The sequence below is a fragment of the Hibiscus syriacus genome, unplaced genomic scaffold (assembly GCF_006381635.1).
Source record: "Hibiscus syriacus cultivar Baekdansim isolate YM2019G1 unplaced genomic scaffold, ASM638163v2 tig00110911_pilon, whole genome shotgun sequence".
NCBI lineage: Eukaryota > Viridiplantae > Streptophyta > Magnoliopsida > Malvales > Malvaceae > Hibiscus > Hibiscus syriacus.
Window position 1 is genome coordinate 133,410 of NW_024062910.1, and position 18,904 is coordinate 152,313.

Sequence of the window (18,904 nt, forward strand, 5' to 3'; positions counted from 1 at the left end):
ATAATAATAATTTAATAATGATGTTTCGACCCGGACAAAAATGGTTGTCTACAGTCTCAATTATCATTATACATATTTTTATTTTAATGACATTTTTGTGTGCTCTTATTCTAACAATATTTTCGTGTACTTTTAAAATTTAATTAATGTCCCATGTACAATAACATTATATTCTTATTATAATCTAAAACAAATTTTGTGTTATGAAATTTCTTATCAACTTTATTATTGTATATTTACATAACTCACATGTTGCATTAATTTAATGACTATTTATTCATTTTTCTATTTTTAAAAATTAGATACCAAATACATTTTAAATTTTTATTTTTGGATTCAAGTTTTCATTTATATTAACCAAACATGTTTTTAATTTTTCAAAAAACTGAAAATGAAAACTATTTTTTAAAAACAAAAATAGAAAATATTTTCTAGAACGAAACAAACCTATGAATGTCTCTCAAGTTTTAAAAGTGATATTTATATCACTTAGTTTGGGAAAACAACAAGATGTGACCATGAACTTTCCAGGGTTTACTAATTTGGCCCAAAACTTTACTCTATATTTGGTTTGGTCTTTATTTTCCTGAATTGGATACTTGGCTTTGAGTTTAATCAATTTGATCTCTAATAATTCCAATTTCTTTTGATTGGATCCTTTAACTTTGTAATTATCCAATTTTAATCCTCAATTATATTATTCATATGCAGTTGGGTCCATAAACATCCAAATTATGATAACTAAACCCTCCAAAGTATATTTTCTTTAAAATTAGCCTTATGAATGTCGGAATGGTCCTTAAGCTTTTTGTGGGCTATGGCCAGGAGATATCCAACTTAATTTTAGGAAATATTGGGTTTTAAAAAATAAATTAATAAATAAATAAATTTCGGAGTCACCATCGACCTTTGTATTAGGTAGGTCGAATACCTAAAAATATCTTTTAAAATAATTCTACGGAAAATAATTTCAAAAGATAAAAAGTGATTTGTGTTTAACTAGACACTACAAGAAAATATGCCTTTAATGACACACGAATGATGACACACGCTAATTTATGACTTACAAAACATGTGTGTCATAAAAAATGTCATGTTTTTTAAAATCTGAACGATTTATGACTTACAATAATGTATGTCATATTTAATAGTCATAATCCAAAAAAATTGCAAAAACACGGAGTGCAGTTTTAATTGTGTATCATCTGTAAAAGTCGTCTTTTAATTCCCCTCTTATTTTCATCCTTTCCCGCTTCTTCCCCGACATATATGTGTGTCCAAATCTCTCATCTCAAAAAATAAAAAAATCTCCCAAGAAAAAATAGATGTTCATCGAATCTCTTATGAATAATTTGTTTTCTCAATGGCGGAGGAGACCGGCGGAGGTTCATCGTCAGATAGAGGAGGAGGAGGAGGAGAGATCAAAAGAGCAGTAGGATCAGGATCGATGGATTCATTGGAATCTAGTTGGGTATTCCCAGGCGAAGACGAATCTGAGATCGAGGACGAGGAAGATAATACAGATGTGTCGTATGGAGCTGGAGTAGATTCCGAAGACGAGGATAGTCTGGTGCAGCGTTTGATTCGCCGAACCGCGCGTTGATTCTTTCGACGTTGAAGCTCTCGAAGTCCATGGGGCGCAGAGAAGTGACTACGAGGTTTATTGTTCTTGTTTCATGATGCTAATGCAATAAATCAGTCCTCTGTTTGTAATCTTGAAAAATCGAATTTGTTTGGAATCTAACTTTATCGCGTTGAGGCATACCTTTTTAATGTGCTTTAATTTTGCAGCTTACTTTTATATGTCTACTTGACTTTTGATCTCAGGACTTTGGTATAGGAAGGATAATAATACATTCGTTTCAGACTCTTGGTGTTGTATTTGGTGATGTTGGAACAAGTCCTTTATATACGTTTAGTGTGATGTTTAGCAAGGCACCTATCAACAGATGAAGATGTTATTGGAGAACTATCACTGGTTCTATACACTCTACTTGTGATTTCGCTTGTCAAATATGTCCTTATCGTTCTTTGGGCTAATGATGACGGTTAAGGTATGACAGATGTTCCTCAATCCCAATCAAGTCCTTGTTTATTATCTTTTATGCAGGCGTTAAACAAATATGTTAAATATTAATTCCATGTCAACTATTTGACATCTTTTGTTGTTGTATTTTATGATCTTTCATTCTTTTATAGGCCCTAAAAATATGTTAAGTGTATATTCCTTGTCAACTGTTTTACATCATTTGTTGCTTTTTTTTCCTGAAGGTGGTACTTTTGCTTTGTACTCATTGATTTCTCGGCATGCTAAGGTCAGTCTTCTCCCGAATCTGGTTCCATCAGATACCCAAATATCTGGCTTCATGATAAAGGTGATGTCTCATGAGCTCGAGAGATCACTTAAAATAAAGGAGAGACTAGAGACTTCATTGACTCTAAACAAACTTCTCCTGATGTTAGTGCTTGTTGGCACTTCTATGGTAATAGATGATGGGGTTGTTACCCCAACAATGTCAGGTTTTTATGTGTTACTGTTCTTTCATCTCTTTTGTTTACGGAATCATGCTATGGTAGAATACAACATAAATGTTTTATTAAATCTATTTTAATTTTTAATTTTTAGATGATAACTTTTTCATTTTTATTTGTAGTTATGTCTTCTGTTGGTAGTCTGAAGGTTGAAGTTGGTGCAATTGAACAAAGTAAGCTGTTATTCCATGTTGTTATCAACTCTATAAAACATTATTGCTTTGTTGACTCACATTTCATTGTTTGTTAGTAAATACTGTTAGAGAGGACATTCTTGTTTCTAATTGACCTTTTCGGTTAGGAATCTTTTGCATAATTTAACTTGTATGTTATTGAAAATTATTTGTTATTTTGAATATATCATGCGATGGTTATTAACTTGTAGATCTCATAGTTTGATCATGAGTCTATAATTCTTCATTGTGTTTCTGCAATTACCTTTTTCGCGATCATGTGTTGTTTGTAATGAGAGTTTAACTTTAGTCGGACTAGAGTTTCCAGTTTAGCTAAATGTTAAATATGTATGTATTAGAAACAATATGGCCTTTTTTCTTTTGCTTTCCCTCCTTTACATCCTATGGTTTATGTTCCTTTATGATTTTCTATATTATTACAGGTAAATAGTCATTCACTATTGTGTTTCCTTATTTTCTTTTCTTTATTTGCAGATGAAGTGGTGATGATATCGGTTGCCTTTCTTGTAATTTTGTTCAGTGTACAGAAGTTTGGAACAATTCAAGTAAGACTTGTTGTAGGCCCTGATTTGTTCATATGGTTTTGTTCTTTAGTAGGCATTGGAATTTACAATCTTGTTAAGCATGATGCAAGTGTCTTGAGTGCATTTAATCCTGTTCACGTCTATTTATACTTTAAGAGAAACTCAGCTATGCGCTTGGAGGCTGTCTTGTATGTGCAACAGGTAAACACATTGATAAAAGATATCATGTGCTTCAAAACTTGCACTTCAGTTGCAAGTGTGGAGAGAACTAGTAAAAGAATATCTTGATGTTGTAATCTAATTTTTACACTAATTTCTGTAAACTTTGTCAGGTAACCATCTTCTAGTAGAAGATCACTGAACTATTGACTTGATTCTAATTTTTACACTAATTTTTCTCTAGGGACTCGCAGCTTGCAAAATCTAATCAGGTAACCATCTTCTTCTTTTCTTTTATTATTTTATGTGAATTTAGTGTTTCACCCCTTTGGACTTAAGTTTAGATATGGAACATGATGAAGAGCTTTGGCGTCATCTAGAGATCACAAATAAAGTAAGATATTGTTGAAAAATTTAAACATCTTTTATATCTTGACTCATGCTTGCCTCTTACTTGCAAAATTTTGAACACTTTCACCTTTTTCGTTTTCCGCAGCTTGTCAAGGTAATTAGTTGGGCTTGAATGCTAACTGTTGTATTTAAATATCACACAGGTGAACCCCCAGTTTTATGCATTCAGGTGGATTACTTTTCTCTTGACACAGGAATTCAACTTTGCGGACAGTCTCCACGTATGGGACACGCTTCTTAGTGACCCTGAAGGCCCTCTGGTATGATTACAATTTTTATCTCACTCAATTATCTAGAACTTTTCTCTAATATTAGGGGAGGAGATTAGGGATGACAACAGCATGGACCAGGTCAGATTTTTTATCGTCCTGGCCCAGACCCAAAAGTTAGGAGTTTTCACCCAACCCCAATATCAGTAGATTTTAATTTAACCCATCACTCAACAACCCCAAAATTTTAAATAAAAAGCCCAAACCCTCCCTGTCCCAACCCCAAAAAATTAATATAAACTTTAAATGTGTTGTATAAAATTAATTATAAAAGAAAAAATATGTATTCTTTTTCTTTTTTCAATCAAATAGTGGGGTTGAGCAATTCAAACGATAATTTGCACATTTGGAGGAGCATTTTGGTAAAAGTGAAAGAAGTACTCCACTTCTAAGACATCATGCTTCTTTCCTAGGTATGCTTCATAAAATGTTAGGAATCATGTTAGTTCCATAATTTCTCCCCCAAACTTAGTATGTCTAGTTCATGTGTCATATTTCAATTTACCTGAATATCGTCTTTACAGAGTGCGAGTTCCTGCTCCCAAGGATGAGAATGATCAAGTTGATGGCGAGAATAACACTGCTTCAATGACACAATATGGTTCAGAAAGTGCTAGTGCTTCAATGACACAATATGGTTCTGAAATACAAGTTGCAAAAGCACTGGAAGCTTGGATATGGTATCTGGCTACTGTTTGATCATTACCGCACTCCATTGGATCAGATATGCAGAAGGTATGAATTGAAACTTGGGAGAATTGTATTGCACTTAGTAGTTCTCTAACTTATCAAAGTTCTGAAGAATCTTAACTAGTTAACAGACTTAATAGTATGCAATGAATCTTCCAAGTTGTGTTCTTTTTGCTAGGTAGACAAGGTGTGAATTTGTCTGTTGTCGGCTTCACACCACATAAGATGTACAAGTATGGAGCAAATGGTGAAACTGATGATATGTTGGAATACCATGCTATTTTTGATTTTTCACAAGACTCCCCTTTAGTAGAACTTGATGATGATTTCTTGTGTAAACACCCAGATGGCGAGGGCATATTTGTAGAAATTTATTATGCCGTGATATTTTGTATCGACATATGATTACAATATTTTTTATAACTTAATGTGAATATATTGTATGTAAATGGATTGCTTATATATAATATGATATATATTTAGTATTATGAGGCATTAAATGTGATTTAGTTTAACTATTTGTCAATCTAATATATATATATATAATTTACAAAATACAATCACGACCCCTGAATGTGTGCCATCTTTTTTAATGACGAGGGCTTCAATTACGCGCAATGTAAGTCATACATGTGTGTCATATTTATGACGCACAAATGTGTGTCATCTTAATTTATGATTGGGGCTTCAATGACACTCAATGAACGTCATAAATGTGTGTCATAAATGCGCGTCATAGATTTATGACACATAGTTGCGCGTCATCTGAAATTCATGTCGGTGGCTTCAAATGACAGGAAAATGTGTGTCATCCGCACCTATAGATGACGCGTAATGCACGTCATTAAAGGGGTTTTTTCTACTAGTGAGAAATTCATTTGAAAAAGGTTCAGGAGTCGATTACGTATGGGGAAGGATAAACGCCCCCACAGTGCCCAAAATCGATACCTAAGAGATTATATGTCATCTAAATATTGAAAATTCACAAATTTGAATGTACATTTATATTGTGATCCTAAAAAAATAAATAAAAGGGTTCAGTTAAGGGGCATTTCCATGAGTTCTCCATATGAGGTAATATTACCCTAATTTTAATGAATTAAATACAGTAAATATATATATTAAAATATCATTGAGATGTAAAAAAGTATACATATTGTTTTGTACTGATAATTCTCGGAAACGAACTCCTTGTTAGTTAAGGTACGCTTCTATAAATTCCTCGTACAACATGTTATCCCAAATACAATATGCATTTATGGTAAAGAGAAACCAACGAGGGCTTAAATAAAATACCAAAAATATAGGAAACTTAAATGCAATTAATAGGAAATTAATCGAATGTGTGAATGAATAACTGGAGTGAGAAGATAATAACTTTATGGATTAAACAACAAAACCAACAAGGACTAGGGCAATCATTATAAATATTATACAAACTAAGCATTGGAATCGTAATAAAATCGTCATCAATATTCAAGACTAAAATGAAAATCATTAACATTAAGGATTTAATCAAACATTTACCCCAAACATATACAAATATGAGAAATGACTATAATAGAAACAAGCAAAACTTGAGATCCAAATTAAAATAAATGAACATTCATTTTAGTGACCGAATAGCCACTTTACAAGGATAAAAGGACTCGGGGAGGGATTTACCCATGCGCTAAAACACACACTTTTCCCTTCCCAAATGATCACACAATATGGGGTATATAACCCTAAACTTAGGCCAAAAATGGCAATTCAAACTTATTTTTTTTCATTTTTTTTCTCTCTCCTCAAAAGAAGAAAACATTTTTTCTATATTCTCTTTCTTATTTGCTTATCACCGGGGGAGGCCAAAACCCTTCGGCCATCACTTACCAGAGCCCTCCGCCACTGCACACGACAGCCGAAGACCTAGAAAACCTACCCAAAATGATGCTCAACCTTCCTTAAAACCAAAAAAAAAACTCACTCAACTTAAAAATACCCCTAGTGTCTTATATTAAGAGAAACGAAGTGGTTACCTTCTGTTTCTGGCGGTTCCTCCTTTCTCTGGTGGTGGGAAGCTCAGCTCTAGGTGGTAAAACTCTCTCCCTTCTCATTTTCTTTTGTTGGACTCTCCCAGAATCCTCTGGATATTTTTGTGCTTTCCCTCTATATTTTGAAAAAGTCTTGATTTTGTGTTGTATGTTCTCTGTCCCTTTTTTTTGGTTATGTTATCCTCTTATATTAAAAAGTAATTCCCTTTGACATTCTATGGCTTGTTGCCATTTGAGATTTGCTGAGGAAAAGGATTTTCCTCTCTTGTGTTCTGTTGGCTTGCTCGAAAAAGGGAAATATCCCTCCTTTCTTGTTCTTTCTTTGCTGACCTCTCTGATGTTTTTTTTTTGTCTTAATTTGCATGTGTAAAAAACGAGGCCGTGGTTGCATTTTTTGGGGAATCTATTGCAACCTGTGCTCTTACCGTTCATTATTACAATAGAGAAAACTAGCAGGGAGTCCATCAATGATGGTAACATGGGTACGCGAGTCGAGACAATTGAGGCACTAGTGAGTGGGCCAGCTTGAGAGGCACGCGAATAATGCACGCTTGAATTCGAACGATCTGATGTCCTTGGGCAAAGCTAGGTCGTTAGATTATTGAAGCCATATCTAACGGTAGAAAATCGGCTGCGCGAGATACTTTAGGGCTTTTTTCAAACCCTAATCCTTTGAGAAGATCTGGATGATTGGATTGGTAATAGATCTGACGATTAAGTTCTCTTAGTGGCGTTGATGGGTTCTCATTAGGATGTGAAACCCTAGATCGAATCAAATTTGGGTTGTTGGATACGTCTTTCATTCGACGATCGAGATTTAACGATAGATGAGACTCTTTTTCAAAACCCTAGTTCCATTGGGTTCTAATACGTGGGCTTGTTTCAAATTGGTCTCCACCAATAGGTCATGTAGCCTTGTAATTTTTGGGCCTGTAATAGAGAAATAAGATAAAATAAAATTTTTAATGCATTTTAAATTAATGTTATATATATATATATATATTCGACTTCATTGTTTATTATGTATTTATTTATATGTATATAATCATGTATACCCTTAATAATATATATATCTGCACGCATGAATAAATAATTAACCCGTGTAATTAATAATATGAATATGTATAGATAACTAATATATAAACTCAAATTAAACCTGAATACAATCCCCAGAAAAAATGAGCATCATAGCTACCCTCTTTGCTTATTGTCTTGCAATGAGAATAGAGCAAAGATTAAAGAGGGTCATATTTGTTCGACTACGAGGACTTTGAAAGGTTAATCCGCTCCAGTGTAACTTCAGGGTAGGTCGGACTTGATATGCTCATCTTCTTTGGGTAATCAAATCTAAAAAAATTGATTCACTTCGATGCTCTTCAGGAAAGGTTGAACTGAACGTGATTTGCTTCACTGCACTTCAGGAATACAAAATCTAAAAGAGGGTGGGTCTACTCTACTACTCTTTAAGGGAGATCATACTCGTAAATTTTGATCCACTTTGTTGCTCTTCATGGAAAATTGAACCGAACTTGATTTGCTTCGCTGCTCTTCAGAAAGACCAAGTTTGAAAGAAAGAAGTATCTGCTCAAATACTCTTTATGGGAGATCAGACTTGAGGAAATTTTGATCCACTTCACTGCTCTTCAGGGAAGATTGAATAGAATTTGATTTGCTTCACTGCTCTTAAGGAAGACCAAATCTGAAAGAGAAGAAATCTATTCCACTTTTCGAGTAACCAGATCTCGAAATTTTGATTCACTTCACTACTCTTCAAAGAAGGTTGAATTGAAGTTGATTTGCTTCACTGCTCTTCAGGAAGATCAAATCTGAAAGATGAAGAATCTGCTCCCCTATTCTTTATGGAGAACCAGATCTTTGCAAGGAATTCGATTCACTCCACCACTCTATGGTAGGAATTGAATCGGGATCTTATCTTCCTTGAGATCGAACCTGAAAATAAAACATTACCGATCGTTAGTATATGTTTGAGGATTTTAAAACATCATACCGAAGGTTCAGAATTTGGGATATTCTTTGAAAATCCATTTCTCTTATGGGAACTTGTCTCCCAACCACCACATATGGGAATCTGCCTTGACTCGAGTGTCACTTGAACTTCTCCCTTCTTGGAAATTTGAATTGGTTGAGATGACTTCTGCTTTTCATAATTCTTTAATTTTCTTCAAAGAACTATAAAATATTCATCTTGAAAGTGCAACGTATCCGAATAATGAATGCAGTGATGCAATTCATTTATCATTAATCTTTTGAGAAAGTGAGAAGGTCTTTACGAAAGACAAAATTGAAACTTTCAAAAGACCAAAAATACACAAAGTTAATTTCTAGAGTCTTATGGAAGACAAGGTTAAGGTTTATAGGGGAACAATCTTTAGGAAGACTAAACTGATATTTCTAGGTCACAAGTCCTAATAGAGTCAGGATTGAAGAAACATTATAGAAAGATTGACTCCTCTACATGAGAAAGTTAAGTTAAGGAGGGATATTATTAAAAGGTTGACTCCTTTTCATAAGAGAGTCAAGAATAACACCACTAAAAGGCTGACTCTTCTTATTGAAAAAAAATCAAGAATGACAATACTGACGATTAACTTCTCTTCACGAGAAAGTCAATAATAACATTGAAAGATTGACTCCTCTTCACGAGGGAGACAAGAATAACAAAGATTGACTTCTCTTCACGAGGAAGTCAAGAATAACATTACTAAACGATTGACTTCTCTTCACGAGAAAGTCAAGAATGACATTGAAAGATTGACTCCTCTTCACGAGGGAGTCAAGAACAACAAAGATTGACTTCTCTTCACGAGGAAGTCAATAATGAAATTGAAAGATTTACTTCTTTTCATGAGGGAGTTAAGAAAGACAATACTGAAATGTTAACTTCTCTTCACGAGAAAGTCAAGAATAACATTACTAAATGATTGATTTCTCTACATGAGAAAGTCAAGAATGACATTGAAAGATTGACTCATCTCCATGAGGGAGTCAAGAACAACAAATATTGACTTCTCTTCACGAGGAAGTCAATAATAACATTGAAATATTGACTTCTCTTCATGAGAGAGTCAAGAATGTTAAAAGATTGACTCCTCTTCACGAGGGAGTCAAGAATAACATTGAAAGATTGACTTCTGTTCACGAGGGAGTCAAGAATAACATTAAAAGATTAACTCCTCTTCACGAGGGAGTCAAGAAATATAATACTGAAAGATTGACTTCTCTTCACGAGAAAGTCAATAATAACATCGAATATTGACTCCTCTTCACGAGGGAGTCAAGTTGAAGCACTAAGGAAAATGATTTTTAGTAAGACAAGATTGAGTTTTCTAGGAGATATTTTCTATGAAGGCCACGATTGAAGTTTCTAGGGAAACCATCTTAAGAGAGACAAAAAATTTCTCAAAACAGATTTTACAAACACCATCATGAGGGAGATCAAATTTTATCATGTATGTATGATGTAATGACACAAATTCATTTATTATTTATAAATTAATGTTTTCTTGATCTGTGGTAGGAATGGTTGCAAGAGCGTTCTTTGTTCTCTTCCTGATTAAGTTTTCTTCACTTTCTGTTTGCACCAGCATGCACTCTTGCAATTCTTAACTTGTGTCAATTTATTCTTACCCCCAGCAAATATTTTTGCTCCTTATAAGATTGGCTTTCTCTGCCTGAACTTGTGTAGAAATCCAATAGAGCTTTCATCTTTGAAAAGAGGATCTACCATTTCAAGCTTTGAAGATTGTGTATGTGACTACCCCAAACTCGACAAGATTCATAAAGATCAATAAGAGAGCAGTGTATGTTCTGATTTGACTCTTGAAACATAACAAAGGGAGAGTTCATCCTAATTCATTTCATGTCCCACAACTAATTGGATCTCGAACAAGGCTATTTGTATCACATCGTGCCCATAAGTTTAACAAAAGACCATCGTTCAATCTTAGTTAGCTCTACTAGTTTCTTGTTGCTAAAATTCCATCACCCATTACGTGGAAAAAATCTTCACTATCCTCACTTTTAACCTCAGGGGTTTTAGAAGACAACCTCATTCTTGGTAAAATTAGAATTTTCGAAAATACTACATGACCGCAACATTGGTTTAACATCATAGTTACTAGTTCGTAAAACATTTAACAACTCACGTCCTAGATTTTTCAACCAGGGAAGCTCTTTTTATGGTGTTCAGAGCTTTTGCATAGCATTGCAATGACACCAAAGAACAAATCTCAATGGGAATACAAGTAGGACGCTTTGTCTTGCCAACATTAATGAATGGGAAATCACCAGAATGATGCAATTGTATGTTGTGATAACGGACCATACAATCATATATAGTAAGATCCATTGTCCCTGTTTCACTATTTTCATTCTTCACACCTTTCTTCTCATTGGAAATAAAGATTTGCTCAATTCAATGATATTGTATTTCTGGATGATATGTGCCTTAAAATATGCTCCAACATTTATCATTTCTAGATAATATGGCCTTCAAAAATACCCTAACATTCCAAGTTATAAGGCTCATTCTCCATGTCTGTTTGATTTGAGTCTTATGAATCCCGCGAGGCCTGGTTTTGGCAATGCCCCAATGTGGTACTCGTGGCTTTTCTCATGCCCAAATATCTTAATCTTGAATGGTCTCATTCTGGTGTCACTAAATAGTAATGTTATTGAATAACTTGAAGGTTTTTCTTCATGATGCCACGAAAACTTAAGAAGTGAAATTCTTCTAAAAAAATGTCTTGCATTTTTCTATGAGCTAGGATATGTGTCCTTTTCGAATCAGTTTAAATACAAAATTCCTGAGTGCTTATGTGAGGTCGACTATAACAGGTGTTCCTCAACTCCTTTAGTCCATTTTACTGAAACTCATTATTAGATTAACCATAGCCATTAGAGACTTTATTTATTGGAATTTATTTAGTTTGCCTTTATTCAGGCATAGCTGAAGGGTTCATCTCATCACAAAATCTTCGACTTAACAATCGTAGTGGAGCAAACACCGAACTATTGAGTACCCAAGAAATGTCATGGTTTGAATGCAATCTATTCATAAAGACATGGATTTTGAGTTTCCTCTATAAATAATTGGTTTAGTGGAATGCTCAGCTTTATTGTATAATCTATAATAATAGTTTATTAACCTTTTGAGTATTCAAATTTAGAATTTCTTAAGCTCATTGAGAAGAACCTGTTATAGTCTAAGTGTTCTTGATGTTTAGAAAATTCCATATTTAGTTCAGTTCCCAAACAATTAACCTAAACTAATTCATATATTCGACCATTATATTTGTGAAGATTAGGATCGTCACTAAATGTCCTCAGTAAAAGTGTATCTAGTTAGTTTTGCAATGTCATACACAAGAGATGCCTCATATTGTCTGCTCTTATGCATACCTGAATACCAAGCTTCTTGATTATCTACTTAGAGAGTAGAAGGCTATATTGGTCCCTGCAAGAGGAGGGCATGGTGTTCGAGTGTATATTCTAGAGTAAGGTCAGGTCTTTGTTTTATCAGTTTTCAATCTTATCACTTTGTCAAAGATCTATAACTCTAATTATTTAAATAACCTTTAATCCAATTGATATTTAGAGAATTTCAAGATTAAAATTTACTCATTGCTCATAACCTCAAAACATATAAGTTCTATCAACAAGCATTTTAATAAAATATTTAGGTAAATAAAGAAATAAAGAACAAAAAACACTCAAACAAGACAATGCAAGTGAAAAAAGCTTCATGATGGATGAAATGGTATGTTCCTGATTAGGATGCCCCATTACTCATCAGACCTATGGGTACTCGATTATCTTCAGGGTTGTAACAATATAATGCTCTGCTTGCTCATTAAAAGACCATGCCCCGAATCGATCATATTTTGTAACTTGCTATTCGGTACCCCACAATTCTTAGTGGAATGCCCCAAGATTCATATCAATGGCTCTTAATTCTCTTCTAGGCACGAACGGGTTTCCTAGGGTGGGTTTTCATTCTCGACGTATTAGTCTGATAACACTAATATCATTATCAATTATTTTCTCTTTATTAGCAACCTTGGTTGTCAACCCCATACCATTTGATTTGATACATCTTGTAGAGAACTCACTGCTTGATTCCTCATATCTTATGTAACCTGTCAACTGCTCTTGCAACTGATCTTGTGATTCCTTATGAGATTACTCCATTGTTTCTATTTGTTTGTTCATGATGATGAGTAAGTGGTATGAATGCATAATCTTGGTATTACTTTCACATAGCCCTTCATAAATTATTTTCATGTTTTCACGATTAATGCATGTAAAATACTTAAATAAATAAATGTGATGCAAATGCACGAATATAAAAGGTGTCATTCCAGAGTGACCATCTTGAAACAACTTTCATTGAACACAAAGGTTTCGGTACATTAAATAAAATTTACATATAAGAGATAACTTTAACTTTTAGCTTCTCTATCTCTCTCAAAAACCAAATTAACTTCCACTCATGCTTGGGTGTTGAGTTATCAATCTGCTTTAATTCTCTTGCAAAGCAAGCTAAATCGACTAATTTGTGAGCCACATTGCTTGCTTGAGTGACAGCTTCTTTCAAGATGTCATTTTTCCTTCATATTACGTGTCAATTCTCGGAGTTGTTGATAATATAGTTCATTCTCCCCTATAAGAAAGTCTTTGTGGTTAAGAAGTCCTTGTACAAGATCTTTATAATCATCTGCAATCTTTATCAATGTCTTGTTCTTGGCTCTAGTAACTCTAACTCAGCATTATTCTCACAATTTTGGCGCTGATATGAGGCTTCCACATTGGCTATGGATATATTCAACATCTGATTTTTGGCTTGATATATTCCCAAATCATTAACGGTTGTAATGCGCCTTTCTTCTGCCATCTGTAAATCATAAGAGAATATTTTGGCTCGGCCTTCATGTGTCTTCAATTCTTTCACCATTGTTCAGCATCGCTTTTTAGTTTAATGACCCCTTTTGCCCACTTCTCTGGGTGTTTCCTATACCAGTATTTTTAAAGGCTTGACGATCCTTTGAAAACCATCACATATGACCTTCATATCCCTATTATTTTATCATTTTCAATCTTCAAATGATGTGTCTAAGCTTCATATTTTAACAAACATTCTTCCTCCTGGATGCCCCCACTGATACCTTACCTTTGGACACTTTTGGCTACACCTTAACAGGAAATCAACTACTAAACTAGGTCGACCTTTCATTTTAAACTCTAATACTACATGATCCAAAAGATATTGGACTCAATGCTTAAAGGTGGCGTAGTTCTCAATGGAATGTCATTGAGCTTGGTATGATATTCACAACGAACATTGACATCATACCAATTTGGATATGAAGGTTGCAAGGGTTTCACATAATGCGGGGCCACCTCTCGGGCTTCTAAAAGCTTATCATAGAACTCCTTATATGATATAGGGATATAATCCAAATGATAGCCACCTCTCAGCTTGGATTGAACTGGAGTCTTCAGGTTTATTCCCTCTGACGTTGGAAGTAGACTCTCAGACACCAACGAGTTCTGATTGCATGGCTTCTTCTCATCTTTCTGAACTTCTACCGTTTCACCATTTCCTTGGTGTCTCTAGACAACTTATTGATACGAATGGTGATTGTGCATGATTTCTAGATCAGCTGGGATCGTTCTAAAGTAGTCTCTCGTGTATTTGACACTGCGTGATTGTCTTCATCAACCTCTTTCCTTCCTTCAGCAGAAGTCTCTTTTATTTTGGCCAAAGCAATTATTCTATCCATAATCTTGGACATTTTCTCCCTTGTGTCTCTTATCTCCTTTTGATCCTCGTTAGACATATGACCTTTGGGTGCATAAGTCCCCATTATTCTAGGGCTACCTCAAGATGCCACTCTCTAGTTGTATTATAGTTTACTTGATCACAAAACCCTTTGTTTATCACGAAACCTTTCACTCTGATGACCTCTTACAAATAAACACCTATTAAAAATGTTATGATCATGCGATGTGAGTAAAAAGAAAAGCAACATAAAAAACAAGTTAGTACAAATAAGATAACAAAGTGACAAGAATTATTATGAAAGCAATATTAACAAAATAAATAAATTAAAGAGGTAATACAAAATAAGGATGAAAATGAAAAAACAAATGCACAAGGCGTTAATTCCAAAAGAGACCACCATAGAACAACCTTCATTAGACCATAAGTTCTCCTTACACCATACAGACGAGCTTTATTTTCTTCATTTACTACGATTGTTGGATCTCTAGACCTCTATTTTCGTGGGATTCTCCGCGAGAAAAGCGACTTTGATATCTCGTAAAGGATCTTCTCATTCTTGACTCAACTAGCATCTGACTATTTGGTACCATCTCAATCTTTGTTCATTTAATAGGAGTCGTTGATCAACTTAAAGCTCTTCTTTCGTCAATCAACTTTGTTTGTAAGTCGTTGCCCTTATGGATTTGACTACCTAGTTATGGAACTCTAATGTCGATATGAAAACCTTCTAATTTGGTCAATCACTTGTGAATTAACACCTTGTTTGGTTATGACGTGAAAATGCAAATGCAGACAAATAACATAGAAAAATAAGGTAAAACAAAAGAAATTGTTAGTGTCATTTAGCCAAAAAGCAAAAAAAAATATTTACAAAAGAAAAGATCCTACCCAACATGGTATCTATACTGACATAATTTTATAACAGTTCTACCCAGACATGTTTTCTACCCCATCTTTGTTCAACGTATAAATCCCAACCTCATTTTTCTATTTCACAGTTTCGTACGTAAATATAAAACCTATCCACATACTCTTCTAGTTCTATGCTTTTCGTAAAATAAATAAATAAATAAGTCTGATGAAAGGTTAGAGTGAGTTCCCCTTTTGAGTTTTGAAGAACCACAACAAAATTTCAGTACAAAATAGGCAGATTTTCGGTAATACTAAAAAGGGTCCTCGAATTGTCCTTTGTCAGTTCCTTCTTGGGCCTGCCAAACCCTCGATCTTCACCATTATAGACTTAAATGGATCAAGTTCGATTCGAGAGGATACATTTCCCTATGTCCATGCGAGGAAACTCAATGTTTTCTCGTAAACACAAGGCATATGTACCCTAATGGTTACTTGCTGAATCCCATGTAGAGAAAAATAATTTTCCTCACGTAAGCGTAGCGTTCACCCCTACCTAATGGGACAGAGCATAGTTAGAAGGTTCTAAATATTTATGGTTTTAGCGTGTGTGAGAGGAAACTCACAATCCTTTTCCTCGATCAAAAAAGAAATAAACTAAAAAATATCAGAATCTGAAACAAGGAGAATCACACATTAGTACAAATAATAGTAAAAAAAGGTGATTGACATGATGTGATGTGATGCAAACAAAACATAATGATCAAAATTTAAATATCATCCATATTTACCATTTTCAACTAGAAATATGGCATATAATTGATTACGACCTAACTCTCTAAAGTCCCCAGTGGAGTCGCCAAGCTGTCGGAATGATCTTTAAGCTTTGTGGGATATGGCCGGGAGCGATCCAACTTAATTTTAGGAACTATTGGATTTTAAAAAAATAAATTAATAAATAAATAAATTTCGAGTCACCATCGACCTTTTTGTTAGGTAGGTCGAATACCTAAAAATATCTTTTAAAATAATTCTAAGGAAAACAATTTTAAAAGATAACAAGTGATCTGTTTTTCACCAGAAATTCGTTTTGAAAAGAGTTCGGGAATCGATTACGTGTGGGGAAGGATTAGCACCCCCACAACACCCAAAATCAGTACCTAAGCATATATATTATAAATATTACAATTAACAAATTTGAATATAAATTTAAATTGTGATCCTAAAAAAATAAAAGGGGTATTATTTTGTAATAACAAATCTCGAAAATACCTCCCTTGTCAGTTAAGTGGCATTTCCATGGGTTCTCCATACAATATAATATTACCTTAATTTTAATGAATTACATACATTAAATATATATATTAAAAATTATTGAGATGTAAAAAGGTATATATTGTTTTGTACGAACAATTCTCGGAAAAGAACTCCTTGTTAGTTAAAGTACGCTTCTATATATTCCTCGTACAACATGTTATCCCAATACAATTGCATTTATGGTAAAGAGAAACCAACGAGGGCTTAAACAAAATACCATAAATACAGGAAACTTAAATGCAATTAATAGGACATTAATCGAGTGTGTGAATGAATAACTGGAGTGAGAAGGTAATAACTTTATGGATTAAACAACAAAACTAACAAGGACTAGGGAAATCATTGAAAATATTATACAAATTAAGCAATGGAATCATAATAAAACTATCATCAATATTCAGACTAAAATGGAAATCATTAACATTTAAGGATTAATCAAACATTTACCCAAACATGTACAAATATAAGCAATGACTACAATAGAAGAAATGGAGCAAAACTTCATATCCAAATTAAAATAAATGAACATTCATTTTAGTGACTGAATAACACTTTATAAGGATAAAAGAACTCGGGGAGGTGTTTACCCACGCGCTAAAACGTGCACTTTTCCCTCCCTAAAATGGAGTCGCACACAGGAGGTATATAACCTGAACTTAGGTCAAAAATGGCCATTCAAACTCATTTATTCATTTTTTCTCTCCTCAAAAAAGGAAAACATTTTTTCTCTTTTCTCTCTCTTCTTTGCTTCTCACTTGGGGAGGCTGAAAACCTCTGGACACCACTTACTGAGCCTTCCGCCACCGTACACAATGGTCGGACACCTAGAAAACCTACCCAAAATGTCACTCGACCTTCCCTAAACCTAAAAACAAACCCCAATCAACCTAAAATTACCCCTAGCATCCTAGATCTAAGAGAAACAAAGGGGTTACCTTTGGTTTCCGGCAGTTCCTCCTTGCTCCGGTGGTGGGAAGATCGGTTCCAGGTGGTAAGACTCTCTCAGTTATCATTTTCCTTTGTTGCTCTCTCCCAAAATCCTCTGGATTTTTTTGTGCTCTCCCTTTTTTATTTTGAAAAAAATATCTGATTTTCTATTGTATGTTCTCTGTCCCTTTTCGTTTGGTTTTGTTGTCCCTTTATATCCAAAAGAAACTCCCTTTAACTTTCTATGACTTGTTGTCATGTGAGATTTGCTGAGGAAAATAATTTTTCTCTCTTTTGTTCTGTTGCTTGCTTGAAAAGGGAAATAACCCTCCTTTCTTATTCTTTCTTTGCTGACCTCTCTGATTTTCTTTTTGTCTTGATTTGCATGTGTAAAAAATGAGGTCGTGGTTGTATTTTTTTGGGGAATTTGTTGCAACCTGAGCTCTTATCGTCTATTATCACGGTAGAGGAAACTGCATGGAGTCCAACAATGGTGGCAGCATGAGTGCACTGTCGAGGCACGGGAGCATGGATCAGACTCACGGGCGTGTGGATCAGACTCACGAGCGCGTGGAGTATCTGGAGAGGCACACGTGTAATGCACGCGTGAATCTAAATGGTCTGATGTCCTTGGGTAAAGTTGGTTACTAGATCATTGAAGCTAGATCTAACGATTGAAAATTGGCTATACGAGATGCTTTGGGGATTTTCTAAACCCTAATCCTCTGAGTAGATCTGGACAGTTGGATTGGGAACGGATCTGACGGTTCAAATCTCTTGGAGGCACTGGTGGGTTCTCATTAGGATGAAACCTTAGATCGAGTCAAATATAGGTCATTGGACCCGTCTTTCATCCGACGATTGAGATTTGGCTGCGGTTGGGACTCTCTTTCAAACACTAGTTCCATTAGGTTCCAATACGTGGGCTTATTTCAACTGGACCTCCACCGTTGGGTCATGTAGCCTTGTAATTTTTGGGCCTGTAACAAAGAAATAAAATAAAAAAAATTTTCAATGCATTTTAAATTAATGTTATATATATATTTGACTTAATTGTTTACTATATATTTATTTATATGTATATAATCATAATGGTGTAAAACCTTAATAATTTATATATCCGCGCACATGACTAAATAATTAACCCGTGTAATTAATAATATGAACATGTATAGATAACTAATACATAAACCCA

General features: G+C 34.4%; 1 pseudogene; it reads left to right on the forward strand.

Moving 5' to 3' along the window:
• Positions 1–1,363: 1,363 nt before the first annotated feature.
• On the forward strand, positions 1,364–3,611 carry LOC120146328 (annotated as a pseudogene).
• Positions 3,612–18,904: the final 15,293 nt, after the last annotated feature.